We start from the raw sequence: 19,485 nt of genomic DNA on the forward strand, positions 1-19,485 counted from the left end.
ATAGCTCAGCGCATCGTGGAAACCAGGCTCCCCTCCATGGACTCTGTCTACATTTCTTGCTGCCTCAGTAATGTAGCCAGCGTAATTAAAGTCCCCACCCATCCTGGATATTCTCTCCTCTCTCCTCTTCCCTCAGGCAGAAGATACAAAAGCCTGAACATATGTACTGCCAGGCTCAAGGACGGCTTCACTGTTATAGGACTATTGAACAGCTCCTTGGTATGATTAGAAGGACTCCTGGCCTCACAGTCTACAGTACCACATTAAAAACTTGCATGTTATTGTCTACATGCATATCGCTTCTCGGCCTCTTGGTTAAGATCAAGTGTGTAGTAAGTGCATGACAATTTTTCTATAGCTGTTATACCTTACTTTGCATTCTATTATTATTTTACCTCAATGCACTGTGCAATGATCTGAGCTACAAGAACAGAATACAAGACAAGCTTTTCACTGTATCTCAGTACATGTGACAATAATGAACCAATTTCAATTCCAATTCACCAATTGAAACTTTTTATAGAGTATCAACCTTGTATGTGCAATTCTCTCCTTCGAGAAGAGGTATCGTTTTAATAATCTTGTGTTGTATTCCCACCAATCCCATTGTCTCCTTCCTAAGGATGGTGCTCAGGATTGTTCACAGTTCTCCAGTTGAGGTCCAACTGATGTGTTATTAGTAAACACACCCATTATGTAAATAGTTAAGTTAAAATTAGTGCAAAAAAACCCCAGAAATAATTAGTGAGGTAGTGATGATCAGCCATGGAGTAGACTTGATGGGCCGAATGGCCTAGTCTAGGTTCTCCAGATATGCAACATGCAAAATGCTAGAGAACCTCAGAGGGTCAGGTCACATTTATGCAGGGAAATAGACAGTTGACATTTTGGATGAAGAACATTCATTCTCGTCCCGATGAAGAGTCTTGACCTGAAACATTTTCTGTCCCTTTCCCTCCATAAATGCTGCCTATGAGTTCCCCCATCATTTTGTGTACTGTATTGCTCCAGAAATTCCAGCAACTACAGACCCTTGTGTCTGTACCTTCTCCACCTTTGCAGATGGACATGGGGGAGGGGAATGCATATTTGGTTAGGATTAAAATCAAACCCCCTCGTATTCCTGCATGAGTGAACAAACACTGTGTATGCCGAAAATCAAAGGGTAAAAGGAGGCAACAATGCAATTTTGCTGATTGTTGAGCTTATAATACTGCCATTTCTTGTTTGTGAAGGAGAGTGGCTAATTAATATTGAAATGAGGGAATGATTAATATTCAAGTAAGGATTTAATGACATGAACACTGCATGAGACTTCCTTTTGTGTCAATCCTTTCAGGGGATTTAGAAAATCGTGTGCATACCTCGGGTTTGCTGGCTCCAGGCAGAGGTCACATTTATTTTATCTGTATTGGGCATAAGATAATGATGTGTCTAAGCAGTCAGCAGCAAGTTGTGGGGTAAAGAAGGATGGGAGATAAAGAGAACTTTAGCTAACGTCTGGGGCAAATGACCAGAGAGAAAGGGTTGGGAGGGTTGGGGAGCACTAACAATCTGAAGTCTGTGCTTCAAATTTGTTAGGGTTTTTGATTCTCAACCAATTCCCACTCCTCTCTTGGAAGGGGCCAGAGGTGATGTCATGATACAGGCTTCCTTTAAATAAACTCTATTCATAAAAGTATATACATGGAATCAATATGATGGCTGCATATCCTTTTGAACATTCGTTACCTCATTGAAATCAGTACATTCTATTTACAATGTGGACAGTGGACCATGGAAGAAAGGGAAGCAGGAGGAGGTTTAGAGAATTTCTAGTCTGTCTCCTGGGGAACTCCAACCAGTGGAAGACTGATTTAAAAAAGTAAAAAGGTGAGTCAAAATGGAGCCATAACAACTCATAAAATATAGAAGCAGAATTAGGCCATTCAGTCCATCAATGTGCACAGGGCAAATCTAAATATGAAATTTTGTTGGGTGTCTTCTTAACAGGAGAAATCATATGGAACATTAAGATGCTTCAAAAGGAAGGGGGCTGCTGGTTACATTGCAGATGCATGCAAAATTATTAAGTCTTTGAGAAGTCCTGAGTTTCAATGTTCAAAGTTCAAAGAAAGCTTACTATCAAAGTACATATATGTCGCCGTATACTACCCAGAGATTCAATTTCTTGCAGGCATTTATAGTAGAACAAAGAAATATAATAAAATTAATGAAAAACTAACCACCAAGTCTGACACACACACCAATGTGAAATAGAAAACAAGCTGTGCAGATACAAGTAAAATCAAATAGTAATAATGATTATTATTAGCAACAGACAGAGAAAGATAATTATTTTTTGGTCTAATATCTGGTCAAACAGGGACAATCAAGAAATAAACTGGATTAGGGAGGAAAAAGAACACACGCACACAATTGAAGAAATGCAAATACCTGGTTATAATGGATATGCTAAAAGCAGTTACAAAAAATAACCACAACTAGAACGGTACTCTCAGAGATAATATTCATAATTATTGGTATTATAAAAATTACTTGCCTTCGTCAGTACTTATTAGCACATGCCAAAACTTTTCTTAAAAATCCAGAAAATTTGTCCAAATGTTTTACTGAAGGTAAAACATATTTCTAACCTAAAGGAGAAATCATAAATTACCCATCAAAATACAATCCCATTACTTGCTTACAAGCAATATATAAAACATTATGCATCTCGCAACTAATCACCACTCACTTAGGTACCCACAATACACTTACAGAAGAGTAGAAAGGATGCTATAAGGGTCTGAAAGGATGTAAAGAACAAATGTGATTCTAAATCAAGCCCAGAGGAAAAGCAGAAATCTTTCATGTTTCTATATTGACTACCAAAAAGCATTTGATTTTGTCCCACACTCAGGGTTAATAGAAGCTTTTATTATATATGAACCACACCCAATACCTGTGAAATTTCTGTATCCGATGAAACATCGGCAAGCTATAATTACCCTATCTATTAACAATCAAAAAAGATATCCACTGTTATCAAAATAAGCCGATGATTTTCCTGGGTGACTCTAAGCCCTTTGTGGTTTTGTCTAGCTTTAACCCCGCTCTCTAATTTACTTAATTGGACAAAAATAGGGTATCAAATCAAAGTCTACCAAATGAATTATACGTTGACACACCATCTACTTATGGGTGATTTGAAATTATACCTTCCTTCATCTATAAAGCTAAAGCAATTAATTCAAATAGTAGAAATACGAGGAAATCTGCAGATGCTGGAAATTCAAACAACAACACATGCAAAATGCTGGTGGAACGCAGCAGACCAGGCAGCATCTATAAGGAGAAGCACTGTTGACATTTCGGGCCAAGACCCTTCGTCAGGACTAATTGAAGAGAATCTCTTAGTATCTTTCTCTTCAGTTAGTCCTGACGAAGGGTCTCGGCCTGAAACGTCGACAGCGCTTTTCCATATAGATCCTGCCTGGCCTGTTGTGTTCCACCAGCATTTTGCGTGTATTGTTGTTAATTCAAATAGTGGAACTATTTTCTAAAGATATAAACAAACTTTGGATTAGAGACATGCAGAATATTAAACATAAAGAAAGGTGCAATAGAGCTAATAGGATACAAGACAGAGACACAAGATAAAATACAACCGATGGGTGAATGAGACACATAAGTATCTGGGATATCAACAAGCAAAGGAAATAGATCACAGTGCAATAAAGGGAAAACTTCCGACAGAATTTGTTTCAAGGCTTAAGAAAATCTGCCCAGCAGAGCTCAACAGTAAAAATATAACAAAGGCAATAAACGCTTTCACCATACCCATATTAATGTATCTTTTTGGCATAATTTCTTGGTCCAAAACCAATCTGGAAAATTTACAAAGTTAAATTGAAATGACAAATTTTAGGAAACACGATGTACACTTGAAGGCCCTTAGATAACACCACCAAGGACAGAAGAACGAAGAGGGATAGCAGACATGAAAAATCTACACAACAGTCAGATAAAACGTCTGGGGATATATTTTCATCAATGAAAACAGGATTCAGCATTCACTTGAGCATATGCAATTCTGTTAAGTACACGCCAATAAACTTAAATGAAAGCACAACCCATAAAAATGAAGAAATTATCACTACAGAAGAAAAAGTTAACCAATGAAAGACCATGACTCTCCATGGAAGACATCCCCATGATCTGTGTAGACTAGATGTCGACAAAGAAGCATCGAATACCTGGCTCAGAGTTGGAGCAATCTTCCCTGAAACAGATGGGTTCTTTGTGGCAATACAGGAACAGATGGTTAACACAAAAAAATTATCGAAAATACATAATAAGAGATCAAGAAATTCAAGACGATAAATGCAAAACATGCCAAAAAGAAACCAGAAACAATCCATCACATTACAGGATCCAGCAGATATCTTGGATACTATGAATCCTCCATAATATCTGTCATCCAATTTCTGAATGGACATTGAACCCATGAACACCACTTCACTACTTTTTAACTTCCGTTTTTGCATTACTTATTTAATTTAACTAATTATATATATTTATTTATTTATACCTACTGTAATTCACAGTGTTTTTCTATATTTATCATGCAATGCATTATACTGTTTCTGCAATGTTAACAAAATTCACGACGTATGTATACCTATGATATAAAACCTGATTCAGCAATTTAACACAATCTGATTACTTACACAGGCACAATCAAGTGGCAAACATCATTCACCAAAGTCTTGCTTTAAAACACAAATTCATAAAGGACACCATACCTTTTTATAAATACAAGCCTGATCAAATTTTAGAGTCAGAGTCCTAAAAATTATATTACAACCAATCCATTATTACAGATAGGACAATCCATAATAACCATCAGGATATAATATTACAGGATAAACAAGTAAGAACAACTTATTTAACAGGTATAGTCATTCCAAACACATAAAACATATGGAAATCAATAAGTGAAAAACATCAGAAGTATGCTGAATTAAAAGAAGAAATTGAAAGACTGTGGAACATGAACAGAGTATACATTGTCCCTATAATAATATTTACAACTGGTATCATCCCAAAGTTACTACACAATAGCATTAAGCAATTAGGCCTACACAGCAATATTTATGTAAATCTCCAGAAAGTCACAATACTAAACACCACTAGAATAGTTTGAAAGTTCCTACCAATGAGGGTACTTGGCTATGCCTGAACCTCAGGCTTTACCAGCTTGAACTGAGAAAATAATAAATAAAAATAATAATAATAAATTAATTAATCTGATAACATGATTTGGAGAGTGTAAGTGAGTCCATGGTTATGGAATCAGTTCAGTGTTAAGTTGAGTGAAGTTATCCACCCTGTTTTTGAACCTAAGGCTCCTGTACCTCCTTCCTGATGGCAGCCGCGAGAAAGGAGTATGGCGTGGATGGTGGGGGACTTGATGATGGATGAAGGTTGTGAAAGGTGCTACAAAGACTCAAGTTCTTTATTTCTCATGCTGAGGTGACAAGGACAGTCTGATAGTTCAGTAAAGAGCAATTTGAATGGATCCATGCACTGCTGAGTAAAAAGATGTGGTTTTAAAGAACAATATTACTTTATCTATAAAATATTTACCTATGGGAGCAGAGTGCAAAATATTGATCTATAACATAAAGCAGAGGACTATTAGACCATAGACCATAAGACATAGGAGCAGAATTAGGCCATTCAGCCCATTGAGTCTACTCTGCCATTCTATCATGGCTGATCCCAGATCCCAAGCAACCCCAAACACATGCCTTCTTGCCATAGCCTTTGGTGCCTTGACTGATCAGGAAATGATCAACACTCTGTGGCAGAGCATTCCACAGATCCACTACTCTCTGGCTAAAAAAATCCCCCTTACCTCTGTTCTAAAAGGTCACCCCTCAATTCTGAGGCTGTGCCCTCTAGTTCTCGATACCTCCACCATAGGAAACATTCTTTCCACATCCACCCTATCTAGTCCTTCAACATTTGGTAGGTTTCAGTGAGATACCCCAGCATCCTTCTAAATTCCAGTGAGTACAGGCCCAAAGCTGCCAAACGCTCCCCATATGTTAATGCCTTCATTCCTGGAATCATCCTTATGAACCTCCTCTGGACTCTCTCCAATGACAACACATCCTTTCTCAGTTATGGTGCCCAAAACTGTTGACAATACTCCAAGTGCAGCCTCACTAGTGCCTTATAAAGGCTCAGCATTATCTTGTTCCTTTTATATTCTATTTGCCTTGAAATAAATGCCAACATTTGCTTTTGCCTTCTTTACCACAGGCTCAACCTGTATATTAACCTTCTGGGAGTCTTCTACGAGGACTCCTAAGTCCCTCTGCACCTCTGATGTTTGAACCTTCTTCCCATTTAAATAATAGTCCACTCTATAGTTCCTTTTATCAAATACCTTATCATACATTTCCCAATACTGCATTCCATCTACCATTTTAGTCCATTCTTCCAATTTGTCTAAGTCCTGCTGCAATTGCATTGCTTCCTCAGAACTACCTACACCTCCACCTATCTTTATGTCATCCGCTAACTTTGCTGTAAAGCCATCAGTTCCATTATCCAAGTCATTGGCAAGCAATGTGAAAAGTAGTGTCCTAATACTGACCCCTGAGGAACATCAGCACTCACTGGCAGCCAACCAGAAAAGGCCCCTTTTATTCCCACTCGCTGCCTCCTGCCTATCAGCCATTCCGCTTTCCATGACAGTATCTTTCCTGTAATTCCATAGAATTTTCTCTTAAGTAGCCTCATGTGTGGTATTTTATCAAATGCCTTCTGAAAGTACAAGTAAATGACACCCACTGCCTCTTCTTAGTTCACCCTGCTTGTTACTTCCTCGAAAAACTCTAACAGATTAGTCAGGCAAGATGTCCCTTTACAGAAACAATGCTGACTTTGACTTATTTTAACAATAGTCTCCAAGTACCCTGAAACCTCATCCTTAATAATAGACTCCAACACTTTCCCAATCACTGCGGTTAGGCTAACTGGCCTATAATTTCCTTTCTTTTGCTTTCCTCCCTCCTTAAAGAGTCGGGTGACATTTGCAATCTTCCAGTCCTCCGGGAAAATGCCAGAATCAAATGATTCTTGAAAGATCATGACCAATGCATCCATTATCTCTTTAGCAATCTCTTTCAGGACTCTAGGATATAGTCCATCTGGTCCAGGTGACTTATCCACCTTTGAATTTGCCTGACACTTTTTCCTTTGTAATAGCAATGGCACTCACTCCTACTCCCTGACACTCACGGACCTCCAGCACACTGCTAGTATCTTCCACAGCGAAGACAGATGCAAAGTAGCCATTAAGAAGGATGCTTATGTAAGAATGCTGTTCTTGGACTACAGTTCAGCATTCAACACCATAATTACCTCCAGGCTTGACAAGAAGCTCAGAGACCTCGGCCTTCATCCTGCCTTCTACAGCTGGGTCCTGGACTTCCAGTCAGATTGCCAACAGGTGGTAAGAGTGGGCTCCCTTACCTCTGCCCCTCTGACCCTCAAGACAGGAGCCACTCAGGGCTGTGTCCTAAGCCCCCTCCTTTACTCTCTGTATGACCATGACTGCGTCGCCACGCACAGCTCCAATTTGCTAATTAAATTTGTTGATGATACTACATTGATTAGCCTTATCTCAAATAATAATGAGGCAGCCTACAGAGAAGACCGACCCTGACACAATGGTGTCAAGAAAACAACCTCTCCCTCAATGTTGCAAAAACAAGGGAGCTGGTTATGGACTACAGGAGGAATGGAGACAGGCTAACCCCTAGTGACATCAATGGATCTGGGGTTGAGAGCGTGAACAACTTTAAGTTCCTCAGCATACACATCACCGAGGATCTCACGTGGTCTGTACATACCGGCTGTGTGGTGAAAAAAGCACAACAGCGCCTCTTTCACCTCAGGCAGTTGAAGAAGTTTGGCATAAGTCCTAAAATTCTAAGGACTTTCTACAGGGGCACCGTTGAGAGCATTCTGACTGGCTGCATCACTGCCTGGTAGGGCAATTGTACTTCTTTCAACTGCAGGACTCTGCAGAGAGTGGTGCGGACAGCCCAGCGCATCTGTAGATGTGAACTTCCCCCTATTCAGGACATTTAAAAAGGGCCCGGAGGATCTTTGGGGGCCCGAGTCACTCCGACCACAAACTGATCCAGCTGCTACCATCCAGGAAATGTTACAGCAGCATGAAAGCCAGGACCAACAGCTCCAGGACAGCTTCTTCCACCAGGCCGTCAGACTATTAATTCACGCTGATTTCTATGTTATATAGACTGTCTTGTTGTACCTACTATTTATTACGAATTACTATAAATTACACATTGCACATTTAGCCAAAGGTGTAATGCAGATTTTTACTCCTCATGTATGTGAAGGATGTAAGAAATAAAGTCAATTCAATTCAAATTCATCTGCTATTTCTTTGTCCCCCATTACTACCTCACCAGCATCATTTTCCAGTGGTCCAATATCAACTCTCATCTCCCTTTTCCTCTTTATATAACTGAAAATCTTTTGGTATCCTGTTTTATATTATTGGCTAGTTTGCCCTCATAGTTCATCTTTTCCCTTCTTACAGCTTTTTTAGTTGTCTTTTGTGGGATTTTAAAAGCTTCCCAATCATCCAACTTCCCACTTATTTTTGCTACCTTATATGTCCTTTCCTTGGCTTTTATGCAGTCCTTAACTTCCCTTGTCAGCTATGGTTGCCTAGCCCTGCTATTTGAGAACAACTTATTCTGTGGAACATATCTATACTATGCCTTGTGAACTATTCCCAGAAACTTCAGCCACCTACATTTTGCCGTCATTCCTGACAGTATTTTCCTCCAGTCCACCTGGGCAAGGTCCTCTCTCATGCCTCCGTAATTCCCTTTATTCCATTGCAATAGTGATACATGTGACTTATGCTTCTCCCTCTCAAATTGCAGTATGAATTCAATCATGTTGTGATCACTGCCTTCTAAGGATTTCTTTACATTAAGTTCTCTAATCAGATCTGGGTTATTACACAACACCCAATCCAAGATGGCCTTTCCCCGAGTAGGCTCAAGCACAAGCTGCTCTAAAAAGCCATCTTGGAGACATTCAACAAATTGTCTATCTTGTAATCCGACACCAACCTGATTTTCCCAAATTCCCTGCGTATTGAAGTCCCCCATTACAATTGTGTCATTACCCTTATTTCACCCCTTTTCAGCTCCCTTTGCAATCTCAACCCCACATCTCAGCTACTATTTGGAGGCCTATATTTGATTCCTATAATGGTTTTTTTACCCTTGCATTTTCTTAACTCAGCCTACAATGATTCAATATTCTCTGACCCTATGTCACCTCTTTCGAAAGATGTAAATCCTATCTCTTACCAAGAGAGATATATGTTATTTTATATTATTGGAATTGGGATCATTAATTTTGCTTTTACTACTCTTCAACTTCCTCTGAATACACATTCTACACAATACACAAATTGTGGTTTCAAGAGTCTGGGATAATTCAACACAGGTAATCCAAACTACTTCTTCATGCAAGTTTTAAAACACTTTTGATGTTAACAAACCAATTATGATTTCATAGACCCAAGAGATTCTGCAGATGCTGGAAATCTTGAGCAACATGCAGAAAATGCTGAAGGATTTCAGCAGGTCAGGCAACATCTCTGGGAGGCTTCTGCTCCCTTCCTTTCCAGTCCTGATGAAAGGTCTCAGCCCAAAATGTCAACAGTTTATTCCTATCCATAGATGGTGCTGAGTTCCTCCAGTAAATTTTGCTTCCTGATGAGTTGTTGACTGTCCTCTCATAGATGCTGCTTGACCTACTGAGTTCCTCTAGCATTTTGTGAGCCCTGATGAAGGTTATCACCCTATAACGTTGACTGTTTATTTTCCTCCATAGATGCTGCTTGACCTGCTGCGTTCCACCAGCAGTTTGTGCGCCCTGACAAAGGACCTCGGCCCAAAATGTCAACTGTTTATTTCCTTCCATAAGTGTTGCCTGAGTTCCTCCAGCATGTTGTGCGTATTGCTCAAAATTTCCAGCAGCCGCAGAAATCTTGTGTTTATTATCGTGCACGTTGCTCATGTGTTCATAAAAAAGATCTCGCCCTGCTCTTCTCCATTGATAAACTCCTTTGGAAGAGTCATGCTCCCAAATAATTGAGCATTGTTCTCCACTGTAGAGATTTAAAGCAATGAGGATTCATTTTCACAATTGTAATCTGATATCTTCTTTACAAATAATTACTTAAAACACTATTTTCAATTCCATCCACTATCTTGTAGTCCGTCCATTTCATATATTCCATTTAATTCAGGCAACAGCGATTTCAGCGGACCTCTGAATTAGCAGTTGTTTTATGCTAATGCTTATTTCTCTTCTTGGCTAGCAACAGTGGAATGACTCATTTTTAAGGATCCACCCTGCTGGGCAACACAAGGCCTCTGCACACAGAGGAAATCACTATTGTCAACACTGAGAATAATGTGTTTATTGTTATGGGGCTGGGCTGTGCAAAGTACAGTGCAATTAACTCTCGCCCATCTGAATACCTGCGTGGGGCTAGGAATTCATTGGTTCTTGCTATTCTAGCCCATGCTTGGTTTCTGTGCTGACCTTTATATCTTCGTTGCCAAATAACTACTTTGATTTAAAAAACATACTCTTTCACAACTGGAGCCTACAGTGATAATAAACCTGATTCTGATACTCATTCTGATAAAAGCGTTGGTTGGTTGCCATGGTCCTAGTGCCTTTGTTGCTGGAGGAAGTAATGCCTTTCTGGGATCTTCTAGCAGGTTTTGGTTCTGGGCAATAGCCCCCGCAGTATCCAGGATATCTTCAAGGAGCGATGCCTCAGAAAGGCGGCATCCACCATTAAGGATTTCCATCACCCAGAACATGCTCTGTTCTCATTGCTACCATCAGGAAGGAGGTACAGGAGCCTGAAGGCACACACTCAGTGATCCAGGAGTAGTTACTTCCCCTCTGCCATAGGCAGTGAACCCATGACCACGACCTCAATACTTTTTTATTTCTTATTTGTGCACTACTTATTTAATTTATTTAACTATATGCACACACACAGGCACACACACATAAATATATATATATATACGTTATTCACAGTTTTTTCTCTATTACTATGTATCACATTGTACTGCTGCTGCAAGACAACAAGTTTCATGACATACACCGGTGATTTAAATCTGATTCTGATTCTGATATTGGACTAGACCTGGGTTCTATTTCCTTGTCAATGTGTTTCAATTTGATGTTTTCTTTCCTGAAATGTTTACTAAATCTGCTTCTCCAAGGGTAGTCTCCTTGTCGTGGCGGAGAGGTTTGCATGTTCCCGAGATCCCAAGAGTGATGCTGTCTGGAGCTTAGGTCCTGGCAGGGTCACTCAATGGCAGTAAGGTCAAGGAGCAGTTCCAGACAAAGAGCGATCCAAAGAAATCAACGGGCGAGCTGGTGGAAGATGATGACAATGGTAGTGAAGGTGGAGAAAAGCTGCAGCAGTGAAGTGTCTCCAGTCATCTTGCATTCCATGCCACTGGACCTGATTCCCGACCTGTCAATGACCGTGTGTTGGCTGCCCGTAAATCAGCCTCTGCACATTAAATAATACCATACAAGGCACTCTCCAGGAAGAGAATAGCCCCTTGGGACAACATCAGACTCAACTTGAGCTGATCACACCATTAAATCTAACTTGGATGTAACTTTAGAATGTAATACCCACATTTAGTTAATCACATGATCTACATGAACACTTTGGACTCTGCCACCAATTTCTGTCAAATTTCTCCTGATCGAGTACAGAGCCACTGTGGTTTCCACACGCGTGTTGGGTTGGATGGAGGGCCAAAGTGCAGAATCAAACAAGCAAGACTTTTACTTGCTCTAATCATGAACTTCAATTCAAACACCCTCCCTGAATTTAACCTGTAGGCTATTTACTCCATGCACTTCATGCGGGCAAGGAGTTTCATTGGATCCTGGTGTGTATGGGAATAAAATTATCTGTATCAGGACACTCCAGAAGGAAGATCACCCCGACTTCAGGGAATGATGAACAGTGTGCAGAGTGAGTGTGCATATGAGCACATTGATCATATTTTCACTTCCAAACATCAGTGTTATTGTACAGCAACCAAAATAAAGTATCTGCTGAGTTATTCTGTTTGGAACGCTTGTTTTCAATAGCTTAGTCGTACTGTAATAGAAGGATTGCCCATCTTTACATTCTAGATTCCGCCTTAGGCTTTATTAGACATTGGTCAGACCGCATTTAGAGTATTTTGAACCAATTTGGGCCATTTATCTAAGAAAGGATGTGCCGACTTTGGAGAGGACCTCGGGGAGGTTAACAAGAATGAAAGGGTTAATGTATGAGGAGCGTTTGATGGCTGTGGTCTGTGCTTACTGGGGTTTAGAAGAATGAAGGGGGATCTCTTTGAAACCCATCAAATATTAAAAGGCCCAGATAGAATGGATGTGGAAAGGATGTTTCCTATAGAGGGGGAGTCTAGGATGAGAGGATCCAGCCCCAAAGTACAAGAAAATCCCTTAAGAACAGAGGTGAGGAGGAATTTCCTTAGCCAGAGGGTGGTGACTTTTTGGAATTCATTGCCACAGTTGGATGTGAGACCAAGTCATTGGGTATACTTAAAGGGGAGGTTGATAAGTTCCTGATTAGTAATGGCATCAAAGGTTATGGGGAAAAGGCAGGAAAGTGGGGTTGAGAGGGATAATTAATCAGCCATGATGGAATGGTGGAGCAGATCTGATGGTCCAAGTGGCCTAATGGTCTTACGGCCTCACAGTACATACAACTGATTTTGGTCTGGGGCAGCTGACATACTAGCAAAAGCCTTCAACTACTTTGTTTTCAAGCACTATACCAATATTTCCTCCTTGACCTGAGCATAATGATTTCCCCACTGTCTGAGAGTGTGAGAAATGAAAGCCAAGTGTTTCTCTTGCCACTCCTCCACCACTTATAACTTGGGTGAGCAGTAGCCCGGAGGTAGGCTCACTCGTGTCACTGTTCCTTGCCTCTGTGGGCCAAAGGGCCAGCACTGTACTTTACAATAGTACGTACTATGTTCCAGCTTCTCAAGGAATTTATTGTCTGCCAGACACATTAATTAGTTGCACTGTTTACTAGATAATGTTTTATTGCTGCGAGGCATGGCTGCGTAACAAAAAGCTTGTACATCCTCCCAGTGACTGTCTGGGCTTTCTCCGGATGCTCCGGTTTCCTCCCACATTCCAAGGATTACTGGTTAGTAGGCTAATTGTAAATTGTCCTGGGATTAGGCCAGTGTTAAATAGGTGGGTTGAGCTAGAAGGGTCTGCTCCATGCTGTATCCCTAGATAACAAAATAAATAAATAGTTGGAGCACAATCCTTAAAGCTAGCTTCAGTAATGGCAATCACAAAACTACCAACCAGTCTTCACAACTCATCCATTTTACTATGTTTTTCATGGATGTAAATCTGCCAACTGTACCAAGACAGGCCCAAGAACTTGTATCAAGCAAGACTGGCTCAAGAACCTGTCTAAGCATTCATACCTACCATTAAATTATCAATTAGGCATCCCATCTGCCTGGGAAAACCTTGCAGCCTTTTTTAAAAATCAAATATTCTTATGGAAGTCAGTTTCATTGATGCACAACGGAGTGAGAGAAAGAAAAGCAACTCATTTTATCTCCCTTAAATAGATAGCCTTTTATTGTCAAGCATCTAGAAATTCCTCACCACATTCTCAAAGTTAACTGAACTGGGCAGTAAAACTGGCCTTGCCCATGAAGCCCACAACCTGCAAATGAGTAAGGGACAATGTGGATTTTGTGGTATAGATATACAGTGCAAAAGTCTTAGGCGCACATACAGTATATAGCTGGGGCGTCTGAGACCTTTGCACAGTACTGCATTTGTCAACGTGGAACTGAGAGCGAGTTTGTAAATCTGGCTGGAGCAATGGATGTTGGGAATGGCGAGAACACCAAAACACTTATGTCACAGTTTAATCTGGATTAAATTTTGCTGTACCGTCCACCCTATCTGCGAAACTAGGAATGAATGTCTAAATCAAATAGGAACAGCTTTTCCCCTCCACCATCAGATTTCTGAACAGACACTGCCTCACTAATTTTGCTCTCTTTTTCCACTACTTAATTAATTTAATTTTTAAATACGGTATATCTTTCTTATTGTTAGTTATAGCTTTCTAAAATGTATTACACTGTACTGCTGCTGCAAAACAACAGATTTTGTTGGATTTTGTAGTGGTTAGCACAACGCTTTACAATACACATGATATGGGTTAAATTCTTGCCACTGCCTGTAAGGTATGTTCTCCATGTGACTGTGTGGGTTTACTCTGTGTGTTCTAGTTTCCTCCCACATTCCAAAGACTACTATCAGTTAGTAGGTTAATAGGACATTTTAAATTGTCCCATGATTAGGCTTGGATTAAATCGGCGGATTGCTGAGTGGCATGGATCAATGGGTCACAGGGGCCCATTCGGCTCTGTATCTCAATCAATATAAATAGATTAACATATGTCAATGATCTTAAACTGGATTCCAATTCCCTACAAACTGTTTAAGAGGGCTGTTTCCTAGCTACATATAATTAGTGATTTGAGATTTTTACCTCGCCCACTAATATTTGAAGACACAAATTAAGATTCATTCCTAACTGGCCAAGTAGTTGTAAGTGGCAAGTCTGGTGCAATGAGAGTGCAGCAGTCAAATACTCCTTCAAATATTCAAGTTTAACACCCACTTAGAAATATAAACCTTTGATAAAGTTTGAGATTAATTTACCCACTAGATATTCAAATCTGAATGTAGCCTGACCTCGAATCTGATGGCAATATTGCAGAAAGAGGATTTGCATGCAGCTGTTTTGAATTTCGGAAACAATTTATGAATAGAAGCCACTCCTTTGGCTGGGCAAGGATTAATAGAACTGATACCCTATTGTATTGGCTGCAGGAAAGACAGTGCAAATACTGTACTTCCCTCACAAAGTAATGCTGAGTTACCAGTAAGAGATATTATCACCTGTTTGTATATGCACAGGTGGGTCAAGAATGCTATAATGCCACTATAATGTACAGTCATTAAATGGAGAGATAGCGAGTTAAGCCTGAGGATTGGACATTTAGTAATCAAAATAAATTTTATTCTTAATTTTTAAAATTACAGGAATAAACCGTGTCTTTTTATTCTTTGCATTCATAGTCAATGCTTTCAGTACGGTTCTATTACGTTCTTACACATCCACAGCTCTGCTGCCGCTCACATGGCCCTCTGGGGTGGTACACTGCTACAATAACCTGACCCCTCTCCAGGGGCAGCAGAACACTACACCGTGGTCCTTCCCCACCAGTCCCCTGCGGTGGCTGCACCAAGCTTTGCTGTGTTCCTACAGCCTGGAATGTGCCAGTCGGCAGCGTTCTTCCACGGACAAGTTTCGGGCAGACCAAAAGGCATCCTTCACTGGGTTGATGATCTGCCAGCTGCACTTGATGTGCGTCTCCGTGTGTGTGTGTTTGTGTGTTTGTGTCCCTGGGAACAGCCTGTAGATCAGAGAGTCCTTGGTCACGCTGCTGCTTGGGGTGAACCGCGACACAGGCACGTGCATCTTTCTCCCCTCCCTTTTTGCAAACCTGAAGTGTGTGGGTGAGCTATCGTCTCTTCCTCACTACAGTCATCCTGTGGGCAGCACACGGTGGGAGTGATAGTTCCTGGGTATGAAAGAGTATATTTACAACAGCAGTAAATTATATACACTTAATCCTATCGATAGAACCTTAAAGATATGGGGGTTGATGTAGAACACAACCTTATTAGATGCAACAGACGCTATAAAGAGACACTTTTATAGTACCCACACTCAGCGAGGGGGGCATGCAGTTGGCATTGTGAGCATACTCCATCAATGATGTGACTGTTGGAGGCAACATTAATTAGCAACCCTTCCCACCTTAGATTTGACTGGGATGTGCCCTAGGCAGGAAACTCAAGTTCCAGGCAAGTACCGTTGTGTACACTCACCTTCTGTTTAAATGTCAAATTGACAATGGGAACCTTTTTTTTAACTGTTTTTCTTTTATAAAAAAAAATCTTGGCAGAAGTAGGACTCATAAATACCATCTGCAATAACACTGAAGGCTTTTCAAAGTGAGGTGGTTGTCATGGTGAAAAGAAATTACATGATACTCTGAAATAAAAACAGTTACCAGGTAAATAGTTTTCTAAAAACGTTGTTGTGCATCCAAGTTGACAGATTGAATGAACAAGACTAAGGCAAACTTACCTTTTCTGATAGTTGACAGCCTCAGGGAGTTAATATCACCCCAGTCTTCAGTGGTGACTTGGTTCAACTCATGACTTTCAGCCATTTATAAGTCTAATTTGTTATGATACTTTCGTTACTTGTACTATCTCATTGATTAAGTAAAATTCTAGCCATTTGGAATTACTGTACCATGTTGTGAGTGATCTGTTCAGTTGCTTCCCTGATAGCTGGCACTAAAATGGTGACACTGATCTTCCGACAAAAGTTCGATGGTTTCCTGTCTCCTGCCCATTGTTTCCTTTACAGAACTGCTGACATCATTCAAATGAAACTTCTGTTTCTGGGTGCCTCGTATTAGATCTGATGTCTGTATCTTGCTGATTAAAGTAAAGGCCTTTCCTCTCACGCTCAATGGAAGCTGATGATACTGAACCAGACCATAGTAATTAGGCACCAGAGGAGCCTAGCGGTAAGCCTGACGCTGTTGCAGAGTTCAGAGTTCAATTCCCGCAACTTCTGTAAGGAGTTTGTCCGTTCTCCCCGTGAACCATGTGGGTTTCTTCTGGGTGCTTGGTTTTCCTCTCACAGTCCAAAGATGTACGGTTATGGTTGGTCATTGTAGAGTGTCCTCTAATTAGGCTATTGTTAAATTGGTCCATTGCTAGGCAGTGTGGATCATTGGGCTGGAGAGCTTGTTCTATGCTATATTGCTAAATAAATAGAATTATGCTCTTAGTCCGCTCAAACCTCTTCCACCAATTAATGACTTAATACTAATCTGTATCTTAATTCTATTCACCAGTCTTGCTGTCTTTTTTTTTGTAATTTATTTTTTTATTGAAGTTCATCATCAAACTAACATTTCCATAAGATGTATTTCAGACATTGTACATATGTATCATATAATCATATATATCACAAACCTCCACAAAGTATTTATCTGAGGTATACACTCATAGAAAAGAGTGGAAAGAAAAAACAAGCAAAAGGAAAGAACTATGTACAAGTAGGGAGTGATTTTTTTTTTACAACAGATTCATTGATCTGTGAGAATAAAATCAGGCCTATGAGGCATTATGTAGTTAAACCATTTTTCCCAGTATGAATCAAATTGTTCCAAATTGGATAAAATTCTCTTACGTTTGATTGGATTTAATAGCCCATTGACATTAAAAGAAATGAATTTTACCTTGTCCTTAGCCATCTGTATTTATCTGTCAATGTCCCATTGAAGTTAGAATAAAACTTAATCGACCTACTCCCTGAACAAATAAGAACCAACAGTCTTGCTGTTTTGACGCTAAAATGTTGAAATTTCCAGTTCACACACCCTTACTGACCTTGTAGGGAGGGAAGTCTATTTTTATGCCATATTTTGTGTAGGGAGAGCTTTCAGGCAGCATGCTTGAACAACTTGGCTACACTTTTGGTATGTTATTCCTCAGTTCCCTAGTTGTGGACTCCGCTGCAAGCTTGAGCATATTTCCTCTATCCACCTTATAAAGAATTGAACTGATAATCTTGAAAAGAGCCCAATGGATGGGTGGACAAAGGATATCTTCCCCCAAGCCATCAGACTCCTCAATACCCAGAGCCTGGACTGACACCAACTTACTGCCCTCTACTGTGCCTATTGTCTTGTTTATTATTTATTGTAATGCCTGCACTGTTTTGTGCACTTTATGCAGTCCTGGGTAGGTCTGTAGTCTAGTGTCGTTTTTTTTCTGGGTTGTTTTTACGTAGTTCAGTGTAGTTTTTGTACTGTTTCATGTAGCACCATGGTCCTGAAAAACACTGTCTCATTTTTACTGTGTACTGTACCAGCAGTTATGGTCGAAATCACAATAAAAAAGTGACTTGACTTGATATCTGTGGATGTCGGGCTGTCCCAGGTCGGATACCTGTGCAAGCAGAAGGCAGGAGGAGGCATGAGTGGTGGTCGTTTGCCGAGCCCAGAGTTTGAGCCTGGAACTTTGGGTCCCTTGATTGGCTAGTGCAGGGGGCGATACTGAAGATCGTAGCACAGAGATCAATCAGAAGCCCACTGGCCGGAGGCTGGAAGCCTGTTCGGATTGGATTGTTTGGGTGGGTGGGAGGTATGTGGGAAGAAACTTGTTTTGCTCTTGTTGTTTTGTGCCGAGCGCTGTTCTGAGTTGTTCTGGTGAACATTGTGGGCATGCTAAGTTGGCAACAGAATGTGTGGTGAAACCTGTGGGCTGCCCCCACCACATCCTTAGGTGTGTTGGTTGTTAACGCTAATGACATATTTCATTCTATATTTCCATGATAAATAAATCAGAATTTGAATCCGATCTGAATTACTGGACCTAAGACTTTTATATCTCTTGCTTTATGGTATTAGAAGAGAGCATGGCCTGGATGGTGGGGGTCCCTGATGATGATTGATCTAATCCATACCATATCTGATCAGCCTGGGTTCTGATTGTAGCCCTTACTCACATTTTACTGCAGACAAACAGAGCATGCAATCTGGGTTGAAGCGCTGAGAGAATGCTACATATTTGGAGGAGCTGCTTTTCAGATGAGACGCCACCCTCCTCGGACAGAGGTAACCCATCCCATTGTATGGTTTTAAAGGAGAGTACTCCTCAATCAGCGTCACTAAAAACAAATCAAGTCATGATATCATTACTGATCGTTGAATTTGGTTTTCACACATTAGAACTGTGACCCCACTTGGTGTGCTTGCATATATTTTTAAACTCTCCCTTTCCCAGTGTAGAGTGCCCTTCTATTTCAAAACATCCACCATTGTTCCCGTACCTAAAAAGACCAAGTAATATGTCTGAACGACTGGCATCCTGTCACACTCACCCCAATAATAAGCAAATGCTTTGAGAGGCTGGTCAAGGACTACATCTGCAGCTTGCTACCACCCACACTGGACCTCCTACAATTTGCTTACTGACACAACTGATCGACAGATGACACAATAGCCACAGCTCTACACACCGTCCTCACACACCTGGAGAGGAGGGCTGCTTATGTGAGAATGCTGTTCTTGGACAGTATTCAATACCATAATTCTCTCCAAGCTTGACAAGAAGCTCAGAGACCTCGGCCTTCATCCTGCCTTGTGCAGATGGATCCTGGAC

Source organism: Hemitrygon akajei, chromosome 6 (assembly GCF_048418815.1).
Source record: "Hemitrygon akajei chromosome 6, sHemAka1.3, whole genome shotgun sequence".
In the NCBI taxonomy this organism is placed as follows: domain Eukaryota; kingdom Metazoa; phylum Chordata; class Chondrichthyes; order Myliobatiformes; family Dasyatidae; genus Hemitrygon; species Hemitrygon akajei.